Raw genomic sequence first — 12,993 nt, 5'->3', positions numbered from 1 at the left:
ATGAAGTGACAGGATTTGCTCCGGGGTTGGCTCTCCGGGGTGAGCCCCAGCCAAGTCCCAGCTCATCGGGAAGTTTGGAAGAGTCCAACAGCAGCACCCAAGTCCTGCAAGCCCAGTCTGGGAGAAAGCAGCGATTATGCAAGAAAAGCTGGCAAAAGCAACCCTCTGTTTGCTGCTCTCCTGTGCTCTGCCCGCTGGGCTTTGAGGCTGCACGGCTCAAGTTTTCCGTGTTTGCTCCAAAGCAAATAATTGCCTTTTTCACTGGAACTTGGGATCAGCACATCATTATCACCTGCTTCCCTGGGATGAGGCAAGGAGGCCACGGCCCAGCGCGGCCAGGAGAGCCCGTGGTGCTCAGAAATGAGGTGTCTGTGGACACACAGCGGAGGAAAACTCCAACCTCCCCCTCTCCAGACGTGTGTGAGGCGCTTTCCCCTCTCTGCTGAGACTTGCAGCGACCACAGAGCCTCGTGATTAGCGTGGTGGATCCAAAGGAGTGGAAAAAAAAAAAAAAAAAAACTGGAAAAATAAAACAGTTTTCCTTTTCCATGCCAAAACCTGTGCCTGGCGTTCCACCTCTGGCTTGGGCATCTCCCACGTGCTGCAAGAGGCGGGAAACCTCCAGGGGTTTCCCTGCTCTGCTTGTTCCTGGTGATATTTGAGGAGCAAAAGGGGCTTGGGAGCATCGTGTGTGCCTGAATCCACATGGAGAGGGGCGAAAATCCAGTGGGAAATTCTCCTCCCAGGGGCTTTGGGTGCTGTTTGTGCCCAAGGTCGGGGTTTCCTGCTTTCACCTCTGGGGTGCTGTGAAATCAGGCACGGGGGGGGGGAGATTCCTCTGCTTGCTTCACCTGGAAATCATTTTAAAACCCACCAGCTCATCCTGCACACCCAGGCACGCAAAGGAGAGAGTGGAAAAAGAGAAAAATGTGGCCTGGGGTAGCTTGTTTGGAGGTTTCCCCTTCAAATTTGGGGGAATTCTCTTCAAATGTGGAGCTTTGAGGGGAACAAGAACAGGGAGGGTTTGGCAGGGTGGGCAGAGGGAGCATTTGGACACAGGGCTACCCCAGAGAAGGGGGATTTGGCCCTGAGGGAGTCCCAGTCAGTCCCAATGGGATCTCCCAGCCCTGCCCGGGGGGGCAGAGAGCTCTGGCCGTGCTCTCTGAACCCTGCAGCAGCAGGAGGAACAGACCAGCTCTTTGTTTTTTCCCTTCCAGCCTCTCCATCCCTCTGGGTTCCTCTTCTCTGGAGGTGTTGATCCCTTGTGTCTGCCCAAAGAGGATTTTAACCCAACCCTGCCTTTCTAACACCCTGCAGAAAGGCAGGGAGCTGCTGAATTCCCAGATGTTCCCACCTTGGACTGTCCAGTCCCCCAGGCAGGGGCTCCTGGGGCTGATCCTTCACCCAGCTCGCTCTGTTTTGGGGCTGGAGTTTAACAGGTACCAATCTGCCCTGAGGGAAGGGTTGATCAGCCCCTTTCCCTTTTGCAGCTGAGCAGAGCCTCCCAAAAATGAGGCTCCTGAGAGATCCTTAGGAAGCAGCTGGGAGACAAAAGAGAAATTCCAGCTGATGCTGCCCCTGGGGAAGATCCAGGTGAGCCTGGGGCTGTAAAATATCAGGAGAGGGAATGATTTATCTGCACCCACCACCCTCCCTGCCCTGCCAGACCCTTCCAAGGCTGCCCTCCATGCCCAGAATGCCCCCGGGGATGCTCTGGGACACAGAGCTGGGACAAAGCTGTGCCCAAGCTGCCTTGAGACAACATTTTACTGGTTGGCATCGTCTTCGATGGGGCTGTGAGGAGAGGAGGCAGCACAGGATATTCCCATCAGAATCATCCAGGGTTAAATTAGGGGTGGTTTAGCTCTAAACCCTGACTAAACCTCTTCAGGTTGTTCTGGCAGCCTCTGAGCCAGGGATGGTGGGGGAAGAGGGAAAGGTTCTTCCCCCAGAGGGTGCTGGCACTGCCCAGGCTCCCCAGGGAATGGGCACGGCCCTGAGGCTGCCAGAGCTCCAGGGATGCCCAGGGTGGGGTTGTTGGGGGGTCTGGGCAGAGACAGGGGCTGGATCCATGATCCTGTGGGATCCTTCCCACTCCAGATGTTCTATAATATTCCATTGTCTTAATATTCGATATCTATAATATTCTGTATCTGTTATGTTCTGTGATCTTTTGGATGAACAGGAAGCTCCCCCCCAGCTCTGTCCGCTGCAGAACCCCAAGTTTGTTGTCAGCACCTGAAGAACAGAAGAAGCAAGAGGCAGAAAGGAGCGGTGCTGAGAGAATGCCAGATGAAAGACCGAGCCTCACAAACCACGCTCTCAGCAGAGCTGGGCTCATGTGAAGTCCTGAGCAGCCCTCCTGCTCCTGGCTGCCAACCAAACCACCTCCAAACCATCCCTGGGTGCCCCTGCCCCGCGGCAGGAAACTCAGGGATGATCTTCCCTCCCCTCTTCTGCAGGCTGGGCATCATCAACAAAAGCTGCCCCGGGATTCTGATGCTCTGGGGCAGCTCTGGGGCAGCTCCAGGCTGCCAGGGCTGAGCTGGGCTGCTCTGGGGACACAGGGAGGTGACTCTGATTGATGAACAGTCCCATGAGCTCCTCAGAGAAGCAGCTCAGGGCTGAGGCCCCTCTGGGCCTTCACTCTGTGTGCTCACTCAGAGTTTGTGTCTGTGCAGAAGCAACAGCTCCTGCCTGGGTGTGAGCCCGAGCAGCCACGGCTGTATTGATTAATTGATTAATTAATTGACTAAATTGGCAGGCTGGGCTGTGTCCCCACCACCACAGCAGGGTCCCATGGCCAGGCTGGACCGAGGGTGTCGAGCTCAGCCCTGTTCCAGCAGTGGCTGCAGTTTATTTTGCCAGGTTAAAGGCAGTTCTTAGAGCAGAGCAGCGGAGGAGAGGAAGAGAAAGAAAGGCCCCGAAGGCAGAAATGCCTCCTGCTGGGCTGGAAGGAGGGCACTGCCCAGCCGGTGCCATCCCAGGAGCTCTGGGTGCTTCCAGCCCTGCCTGGAGCCGGGAACGCCGGGCAGAGCGAGGAGCAGAGCTGTGCTGGGGCAGTGTGGCTCAGAGCCAGCTCCGAATGTGCAGCTCTAGGAAAGGACAAAAGCTGCCATGAAGCCCAGGGAAAGTGAAGCTGTGACCTTTGCCAAGCCCTGCCAGTGCCCTCCCTGGAGCTCAGAGCTGGGACAGCCTGGGGACAGCAGTCACAGCACTGGCACTGGCTCCAGCCCGGGCTCCTTGAGCCATTCCCAGCTCCCTGTGAGCCAGGAGAGGGCAGAGATGGGGATTTGGAGCATTTACAGCCTCAGGGGTGCTGGAGGAGGCTGAGCTCGTGTCCAGGGGTTTTCCTGGGTTTCTCCAGGATTTAGGCACCACTGATGTCAGCATGGGGTGGAATCACTGCTGGTCTGTGCTCCCTGGCTGTGCAGGGCTCAAGAAAAAAAAAAAAAAAAAAAGGGCAAAACCACCCAGGGACAACAAGTTTGACAACAGGTTGCCACCAGCAATGAAAAGGAGTTGGAAAGGCCACTCTTGTTATTCCTGCTGTAATTAAAATGGAGAATTTATTTCTCCTTGCAGCCAGCCTCCTGCAGAGAATTAAGCACAAGATTAATGAGGTGCCTGATGGTTTGTGCAGCCCCACTCAGAACCAGAGCCATTGTTTGCTCCTCGTGTGCCTGGGTGTGGAGAGCAGCCAGCTCCCTCCTGGTGGCGTCCTGGGCTACCAGGGACACTGCAGATGGATGTTTGTGCTCCTGGCCGGGATTTGGGAACAGCAGAGCTGAGGGAACGCGCTCAGAATCCCTGCCCTGAGGCACGGGGAGGGGACAGCAGCTCTGGGAAGGAGCAATGCCCCGTTTGCTGTCCCAGGAAGGTGAGATCCAGCTGGGATCAGAGCTCTGAAATCGAGCTGCTGGTGACACTTTGTCACCAGTGCCACAGCCCTATGGGTGGCTGGAACAGGCAGTGTCACCCTCTTGTGTGACAACTGCATGTGTTATCTCTCCCTCATTCCCCCCTGATTTTAAGAACCACCCAGCTCCAGTTTCACTGCCAAAGCACTTTCACATCAAACCCACGTGGATCTGAAATCGAGCTGCTGGTGACATTTCATCACCAGTGCCACAGGCCCATGGGTGGCTGGGACAGGCAGTGCCACCCTGTCCTGCCAGTGTCCCCAGCGAGCAATAGTTACTCCAGCTTTTATTGGATGTGTTATCTCATGCTCTCCCTCATTTCCCCCTGTTTTTAGGAACCGCCCAGCTCCAGTTTCACTCCCAAAGCACTTTCCCATCAAACCCACATGGCTCCAAACACGGGTTTTCCATCCTGGTTTCCTTCATCCTTTCTCCAGTGAGGGCTGGGAGCAAATGCTGAGCCCCACGGGGTGCCCTGGGTGGACAGGAGTGAGAGGGACTGTCCTGGTTTGAACAGACAGGTGTCTGCTGAGGAGGGCAGGAGCCTCCCCTGAAATGGGAAATGCAAACCCCCTCCCTCTGAATTGTTGTAATTCTGAAATTAAGGGGCTCTCAGGCAAAGATATGGGAATTGCAATAACAGTTCTTTGCTAGGGAAATGAAAACTCCAAATGCAAGAGCACAAAGAAAGCAGTGCAGAGTCAGAGCAGGCCCTGGCAGGCTGTGGGGCAGGGTGCTGGCAGCAGTCCCATTCCATGGGGGCTCAGCCCTCCTGCAGTGCCAGCTGTGCTTCTGCTGGAGCAGGATCCTGCACAAGGCTGGAGTTTTCCTCTGGAGCTCCAGGGGTGCTTATGGAGCTCTTGTCCTTTGGGAATGCAGTGGATAAGGCTGCTGTGGTGTTGGAGAGCTCAGATTGTATCCAGGTAGGAATGCTTGGCTGCTCCCCCTGGGCGCAGCCTCTCCCCATGGGATGCTGGAATTTTCTCAGCCATGCAGGGACACTCAGTGGCCATGGACAGAAGAGATCTCCTGGAGGGAGGATTGGCTGTGGGAGAGAGAAAGAAAAGTGCCCAGAGAACAGCAGAGAGCTGCCCCAGCTCTGACAGCTGGGACAGAACCACAGCCCAGCCACGTCTTGAAACCGAAGACAGGGACAGCAGAAATTAGGAATGCCAGGATTTCCCTTTCCAGAGTTGTTTTTTTTTTTTGTTTTTGTTTTTTTTAGGGTTTTTCTTGCTGGCATCCTGCAGGGTGCACATACAGCTGTGCCTGCAGGGACAATGTGACATTGTGACATCGTGACCTCTGCACATCCCCCTTCCTTTCCCCTGTCAGGACATGGAGCGGGGCTGGTCCCGGCTCCTCCTCTCTGTCCCCATAACTCTGAGGAGCTCAGGGATCCATGGCTGTGTCCTGGAATTTTTGGGAATCATGGTGTTACTAGTGGGGTTCACCCCACAAAATTTCTGAGGAGGAGCTGTGGGCTCAATGATTTCTGGGCTGGGGACTCCCCAGGAGGTGGCCTGGCCACCCCACCCCTGTCCCCACGGGCACCAGCCTGGCCAGACCCCTCAACCTCTGATAAGAACCTCACCAACCTCCACTTGCAACGCCAGGACTTTCCAACTCTCCCATCGGGGTTTTCTTCCTAAATCACCCTAAATGACCCAAAATCACCCTTCCCATGGTGTGGAGAACGCTCTGTCTGCTCTCCCTGCAGAGCCTCCTCTCACACATTGCTCAGAGCTGCTCTCACGTCTCCCCTCCAGCACTTCCAGACTAAACAAGCCCAGGTCTGTTTTTGGGACCTCTGACCAGCCCCGGCCTGGCTGATCCTCCTCTCTCCCGAGGCGGTGCCCGCTGGATGCAGCTCCAGGGATGGGAAGCACAGGGATGATTTGGCGTTTCTCCTGGCCAGCACTTGGATTTACAGCTCTCCAGGGAGGAAGCCAAGCTCTCCTTGGCCAGTCATGGCTCTGCCTCACAAACCAGCTCCCAAAATCCAGCAGGACACGGAAAATTAGGAATTTTCTCCCTAATTCTGGTGCCCGGGACCCCACTGGGTTTGGCTGTTCTGGTGTTCCCTGCACCTGGGAAGGGTGGGAGCCCCAGACCTCCCCCAACAGGGAGTGCTGAGAGATTATAAATGCTGGGGTGACAGAGATAGGCAGAAAAATTATAATCCCTGTTCCCTGGGCAAGGATTGGGAGAAATTTAGTATTTTTTCCCATAGAAAATCAAAATCTGATAATTTTGGACTGAAAACCAATAAGGGGGGTTTTTTCTGCCTTATTTTTTGTTCCATTTTTTCTTTTTCTTTTTCTTTTTCTTTTTCTTTTTCTTTTTCTTTTTCTTTTTCTTTTTCTTTTTCTTTTTCTTTTTCTTTTTCTTTTTCTTTTTCTTTTTCTTTTTCTTTTCCTTTTTTCTTTTTTCTTTTTCTCTATTTTTTCCTTTTTTTCCTTTTTTCCCTTTTTTCCTTTTCCTTTTCCTTTTCCTTTTCCTTTTCCTTTTCCTTTTCCTTTTCCTTTTCCTTTTCCTTTCTTTTTCTTTTTCCTAATTTCCCTTTTTCCTTTCTTCTTTTTCATTTTTGTTTTCATTTTCCTTCTCATTCTCCTTTTTTTTATTATTATTTTATTTTGTTTTCGTTTTTTGTTTGATTTTTTTTAATTCTAGAAATTCTCTTCAGTGTCTTGTGCATGTTTCTGGACCTCCCTCTCCATTCTCCAGCCAGACCCCTCCTCCAGGTCACCACACCTCCACCCTCGCCCAACCTTGCTGTTCCACCAGGGAGGAACCCCAGAGACTGACCCCATCTCTGACCCCCAGAGATGCCATTTTTGGCCAGAAATCATCCCTTTTTGAACAGAAAAATGAATCTGTGACCCAAACTAAGCCCAAAGATGTCCCTAAACCTTCACTGGTGCAACCTGAGGCCGTTCCCTCTCCTCCTGTCCCTGTTCCCTGGGAGCAGAGCCCGACCCCCCCGGCTGTCCCCTCCTGGCAGGAGCTGTGCAGAGCCACAAGGTCCCCCCTGAGCCTCCTTTGCTCCAGGCTGAGCCCCTTCCCAGCTCCCTCAGCCTCTCCTGTGGCTCCACAGAATTCACAGAATTCATGGAATTCACAGAATTCACAGAAATCACAGAATCCCTGGGTTGGAAGAGACCTTCCAGACCATCGAGTCCAGCCCAGCCCCAACCCCTCAGCTAAACCCTGGCCCCCAGTGCCACATCCAGGCTTGTTTTAAACACACCCAGGGATGGGGACTCCACCACCTCCCCGGGCAGCCATTCCAGAACTTTATCACTCTTGCCATGAAAAGCTTTTTCCTGCTACCCAACCTGTATTTCCCCTGGGGCAGCTGAGGCTGTGTGCTCTGGTTCTGTCAGCTCCTGGAGAAAGAGCCCAAGCCCAGCTGGCCACAGGCACCTTTCAGGAGCTGCAGAGAGTGCTGAGGCCACCCCTGAGTCTCCTTTTCTCCAGGCTGAGCACCCCCAGCTCCCTCAGCCCTTCCTCACAGGGTTTGTGTTCCCAGCCCCTCTCCAGCCTCGTTGCCTCCTCTGGATGCTCTCAAGCATCTCATGGTCCTTTCCAAACTGAGGGCCCAGAACTGGACACAGCACTCGAGGTGCTACAGCCCCTTCCCAGCTCCGTTCCCTTCCCTGGACACGCTCCAGCCCCTCCAGGTCCTTCCTGAGCTTCCTGGAAGTCTCACAGTGTAAAGCTTCCAGGAAGCTTTACAGTGATCCAAGGAGCTTCAGGGAAGGTGAGTGGGACAGGAGTGGGGACAAGCTCAGGTGGAACCATCCCCCAGTCCCACCCAGCATCTCATCCTGCCCCACTTCCCAGCACCACCCAGCAGGAAAGGCTTATCCAGCCTCGTGCTGTAAATCCAGGAGCTGTCTCCTCACTGAAGGGCTCTCCAGGCCTCAGTGACAAACCTCCAGGAGCCTTTTCTTGTGGTGAAACCCTGAGCTCTGTCTTGGCCAGGCCAAGGGGGCTCTGCTCCACCCTCTGGATGAAGTGGGACTGGATTTATTGTTGTTTCTGCAGCAGTAGAGCTTTACTCAGAAGGCAGCATTACTCACAGAGCTGCCTCCTGCAGGGCTCCCCTGCTTTCCCTGATGTTTCCCTTCTTGCCTTCAGCTGAATTCTCTCTGCCATGAGCCTCAAACACAGAACTGCTCATAGATCACCTCTTGTCAGGGGCTGGCAGCGATTCTGGCTCAGCCTCTGAGCTCCACAGCTGTTAGAGAGTTTGTTTGGCTGGAGGGAGGGAGGGTGGTCTGGGTCAGGCTCTGGGGTGTTCTCAGCCTGTCCACATTCCAGTGGAAGCTGGATTTTAGCTGGAAAGCCATCCCATTGTGAGGGGAAAAGCAGGAATGCACAACCTCAGGTGCTTCACAGAATCCCAGCTTACCCTGAGCTGAAGGGATCCACAGGATCATGGATCCAACCCTGGCCCTGCCCAGACCCCCCAACGACCCCACCCTGGCCATCCCTGGAGCTCTGGCAGCCTCGGGGCCGTGCCCATTCCCTGGGGAGCCTGGGCAGTGCCAGCACCCTCTGGGGGAAGAACCTTTCCCTGAGCTCCAGCCTGAGCTGCCCTGGCCCAGCTCCAGCCGTGCCCTGGCTGCTGTCCCTGTCCCAGAGCAGAGCTGGGAGCTGCCCCTCGGGAGGAGCTGCAGATCCCTGAGCTCTGCCCTCGCTCCCCCTCAGCTTCTCCCTGCAGCCACGGGACCCCAGGGACCTCTGCTCCCACCCAAAGCAGGTAAGTCCCCACTCAAGCAATCCCAGACTCACTGAGGTTGGAAAATCCCTTTAAGTCCAACCATCCGCCAGCACTGCCAAGGCCACCACTGACCAGTGTCCCCAAGTGCCACCTCCACAGGGCTGATAAACCCCTCCAGGGATGGGGACTTTCCCAGGATTTTGCCTTCACTCAATGGGAGCTGAGTGGGGCTGGCTCCAGGGGGGGCACCCATCCCAAATCAACAGTGCAACCCTACCCCGTGCTCCCTGATGGGCTCTTCCTCCCCTTTCCTGCACAATTCCATCTCCCTGACCACAGCTCCTGTTTCTCTGACAATCACACTGCTCATGGATGCACCCTCAAGTCGTTCCTCTGCTCGTTTGCTGAGCTGATGAACCTTCACCCTCACATTGTCAGCTCCCCCTCGCTCAGGGTCTGGGTGTCGAGGTGACCCCAAGAGTGTAAAAGTCCTCATTTCCCAGCCCTGCAGCCAAAGGAGGAGCCTGAATGCGCAGGGTCGGCTTCTCAAGGTTGTTTATTTTCCCTTCTCTAGAACATTCTCTCTCTGCCCTGCTGAGCTCTGTCCAGCAGCTCGGCCATGGCATTCTGTCTGCCCTCAGGGCAGTGTTCACATTTTATACCCAAAACTCCGTGTGCCGTGGTTACAATAACGTGCCAATGTCTGTCATTGATGTTGGACAGTGTGTCTGTGCCTGAAACCAACAGAAAAGTGTCACCAGCACAGCAGGACATGGAGGGCAAGGAGAAGGAGAAGAAGGTCAGGACACACTCAAATCCCTCCATCTTGTCCCCTGAACCCCATTCTAAAAAGCTCCAAAATTCTACTTTTTCACCCTGTGTTAATTCAACTACCACACTGCTCAAACCCTTGTGGCTTGTAATTCCTCATACGGAGTTGGCAGCTTTTCCCACAGGCTAAAATCGTAGCCACAGGTGATTTTGACTTCATGCCAAGGTCTGTGAGCCCCCTGCCAGAGTCTGGAGCCAGCCAGGGCAGCCAGAGGGATTTCCTGGGTTCTGACACCCCTTGCTCAGAGCTGTCCCTGAGCCCTCTCTTTTAGGACGGCCACCTCCTCTTCTGGTGGGGTTTTCACCAGACACAGGTTGGCTCTTGTGGGCACAAAGGACAGGGATGGAGCCCAAGGTGGGCAGTGACCCCACACGAGATGTGCTCTGAGCACTGGAAATGCCCCAGCAGATTTTTCCTGCCACTGTTCCCATCAGGGGAAGGGCCTTCAGCAGGTCCTTGGGGCTGAGATCTGACCCACAGGGCTGGAGGGTCCCAGGAGCTGCCCCCAGCTCTCCATCCCTCAGCCCTTCTGGAAGCTGAGCTCAAAACCCGAAGGGAGACTCCCAGAAATATGGAAAGGGACCTGGGGACCAGGGATGCAGGGACAGGAGCCAGGGAATGGCTCCCAGTGCCAGAGGGCAGGGCTGGATGGGATCTTGGGAATTGGGAATTGTTCCCTGGCAGGGTGGGGAGGGGCTGGGCTGGAATTGCCAGAGCAGCTGGGGCTGCCCCTGGATCCCTGGCAGTGCCCAAGGCCAGGCTGGACACTGGGACAGTGGGAGGTGTCCCTGCTGTGGCAGGGGTGGCACTGGATGGGATTTAAGGTCCCTTCCCACCCAAACCATTCTCTGATTCCGTGAGTCCATGACCGTGTCCGTGCCTCTATCCTGACAAACACTCCCAGCTCTCCTCACTCAGCCCCTGTTAAACACCAGCTCTGAACACATTTTACAAACCAGGTTTTCATGGGTTCTTTGCTGGAAATCTCCGCAGATTTCTGGCTCAGAGCTTTGTGGAGAATAAATCCTACCGGGAAGGGATGGGGCAGGGCAAAGTCTGTGCTGCTACAGCTGAATCCATGAAGTCCTGCTGTGCCTCTTGGATTCCGAGTGGAACAGCTCCTTCTCTCCCTGATCTGCACCTTGTGCCTCTCAGAACAAGCTGGGTCTGGACCTGGTTTCTTTAACCTGCCTAAAAAAGCATTTTACAGGGCACTGAGGTTTATTGCCCTGTTGGACTCCCACATCCCACCAGATGAAAAACGAGCCACTTAAAATGATAAAAGGTTTTATTTACTGTAGTGGCAACGAAGCTGCATCCCTCTGCTAGGCTGGATCCTTGTGGACATAAAGCTCTTTGCAGGAGAGGTTTGAAGGCTGCTGCAGGAATTCCTGCCTGGCCTGAAGTTTATTCCCCTGAAGCTGAGCCTTCCTTTTACCCTTCCCTCCCGTCCTTGCATCCCTCACTCCCCTCCCTCCCCTGGGAGAGAGGCAGGATGCAGGGAAGGGGTGGAATCCATCCCAGAGGAGCAGCCATGCGGGAGGAAGGTGGTGAAAAGCAAGAGAGGAGGTGCCAGGTGATATCTGGGTGGGGTGGAGAGGGTCTGGATCGGGGAGAGACCCCAAACCTCTGAGGAAGATGAAGGCAGAGAAGGGGGGAAGGAGGGATGGGGGCCTGACCTTGAGAGGGAAGGGGAAGATGGGACACCAAATCCATGGGGAAGGAGGGACAGAACTCCCTCAGCCCTTCAGTGGGGTGGGACAGGAGAGAAGGGGCGACAGGGAGAGGGTGCAGGTCCCTCCTGCAGACCCCACAGAAACCAGGGAGGGAGGGGGGACAACCACAGCAGCATCTCTGAGCAAAACAGGGAACGTTTTTAGCAGAGCTGGGCCAAACCAGGGTCTGAGAACTGAACCAGTTCAGCCTCCACGAGCCACCTTCCTGCTCGGGCAAAAAGCCCCGTTCTTAGCAATTTCCTTGCTCCAAACTCTCCCGGTTTCCGTGCGTCACAGGCTGAGATCCGCAGTCCCCGGGGACGGGGCTGCAGGAGCAGCGAGGTGAAGGCGGCTGAGCCCTCTCCGAGGTGGCTCACCCCCCGCTGTCCCCGCACGTGTCCCCGTGCTGCGGATGCAGATGCCTGGGAACGTGTGCTGCCTCCCGCATTACATCACTGCAGGGGAAGGCAGCGGCAGAAATGCAGCAGCCGACGAGCCAGGGCTGTCCAGAAGAAACCTCTGCTGGCAAAGGGGAGGCGTTCCAGTGGAAAATGGTTGGGTTTTCACAAATCCCATCACCTCAACACTCGTGCCGCCGTCCTTCAAGGTCCTTCCCGAATATAAGGGTGGGGAGGCACTGGCACAGCTCGCCCAGGGAGGATGTGGGTTCCTCATCCCTGCAGGTGTCCAAGGTCAGGCTGGATGTGAGCCCAGCCTGGCACTGCAGCGCTGCAGCAGCACGGGACATCCTAAAAACACTCAGGAACGCGGCCAGGGGGCATGGCCACTCTGCCCTGCCCAGCCACAGGGTGTGACCCTTTCCAAGCTCATTCCTCATCCTAGCAGATGTGTAAAGGTGAGTTGAGTCGTGCCCATTCCCATTTTAAACTGCCAGAGGGCACGGATAGATGGGAAATTGGGAAGGAATTCCTTCCTGTGAGGGCTGGGATGGGATTCCCGGAGAAGCTGTGGCTGCCCCTGGATCCCTGGAGGTGTCCAAGACCAGGCTGGCCAGGGCTTGGAGCAGCCTGGGACAGTGGAAGGCACATCTCATGGATGTGCCACCCAAATGCTGACCCAAGCGCTGCAGGGACATCCGTGGGGTGCCCGTGTTCCATGCCCACGATCTCTGTGCTGCTCCCACCCCCTCCACGCTGCCCTGCTGTGTTTTCCCTCTTCCACTGCCCAGCCCGGGCGCTGCCGGTGTCCCTGGGATGGAGCGGGGACAGCAGGGCCACAGGGAGGGGACAGGAAGGACACAGGGAGGACAGACCTGAGGCGTCATCCTCATCTCCTGCTGCATGTGGGAGCGTGGAGGAGCCAAAGCAGCCCCGGTTCCGCTGTCACGGCAGCGCCGGTGACATTGCCAGGGATTCCTGCAGAGCCTGCACCAGGATCTGTCCCACCAGGAGCTGGGTGAGTTTTAGGCTCCCTTCCCACCCAAACCATCCTGGTTCCATTGTGGATGGCCCCTGCAGTGGCAGGGTCACAGAGGGGCCTCTGTCCCCGTGGTTGCCATGGGAGAAGCAGAAGGGTCGGTTCCAAGTGCCACCCTGGATGGGGATGAGCTGTCATGGCAACAGCGGCAGTGTCACTGCAGCACAGCACCCATGGCAGTGATATCACCTAGAGTGTTACCCGTGGAGCAGAGGAGCCTGGCAGGAGCTTGATCAGATCCAGGGAAAAGGTTGTCCCCGCTGGATGTGGCAGTGAGTGGATTTTCACCTCTGGAGCCACCAAACGAAGGTGGCCAGTCGCGGGATGATTTTCATCCCATCCCCGCCCCTACAGAAT

The 12,993-nt window shown here is 55.6% G+C and overlaps 1 long non-coding RNA gene across 1 annotated transcript; it reads right to left on the bottom strand.

Moving 5' to 3' along the window:
• Positions 1-10,754: 10,754 nt before the first annotated feature.
• Positions 10,755-12,709, bottom strand: LOC128818981 (uncharacterized). The gene is made up of 2 exons (XR_008440613.1): positions 12,473-12,709; positions 10,755-11,876 (listed from the first exon to the last, which is right to left on the bottom strand). It is a non-coding gene; the product is annotated as an uncharacterized LOC128818981 (long non-coding RNA).
• Between the last annotated feature and the right edge of the window lie 284 nt (positions 12,710-12,993).

This window comes from Vidua macroura, chromosome 25 (genome assembly GCF_024509145.1).
Source record: "Vidua macroura isolate BioBank_ID:100142 chromosome 25, ASM2450914v1, whole genome shotgun sequence".
Classification (NCBI taxonomy): domain Eukaryota; kingdom Metazoa; phylum Chordata; class Aves; order Passeriformes; family Viduidae; genus Vidua; species Vidua macroura.
This window is presented reverse-complemented; position numbering and strand designations above follow the sequence as displayed.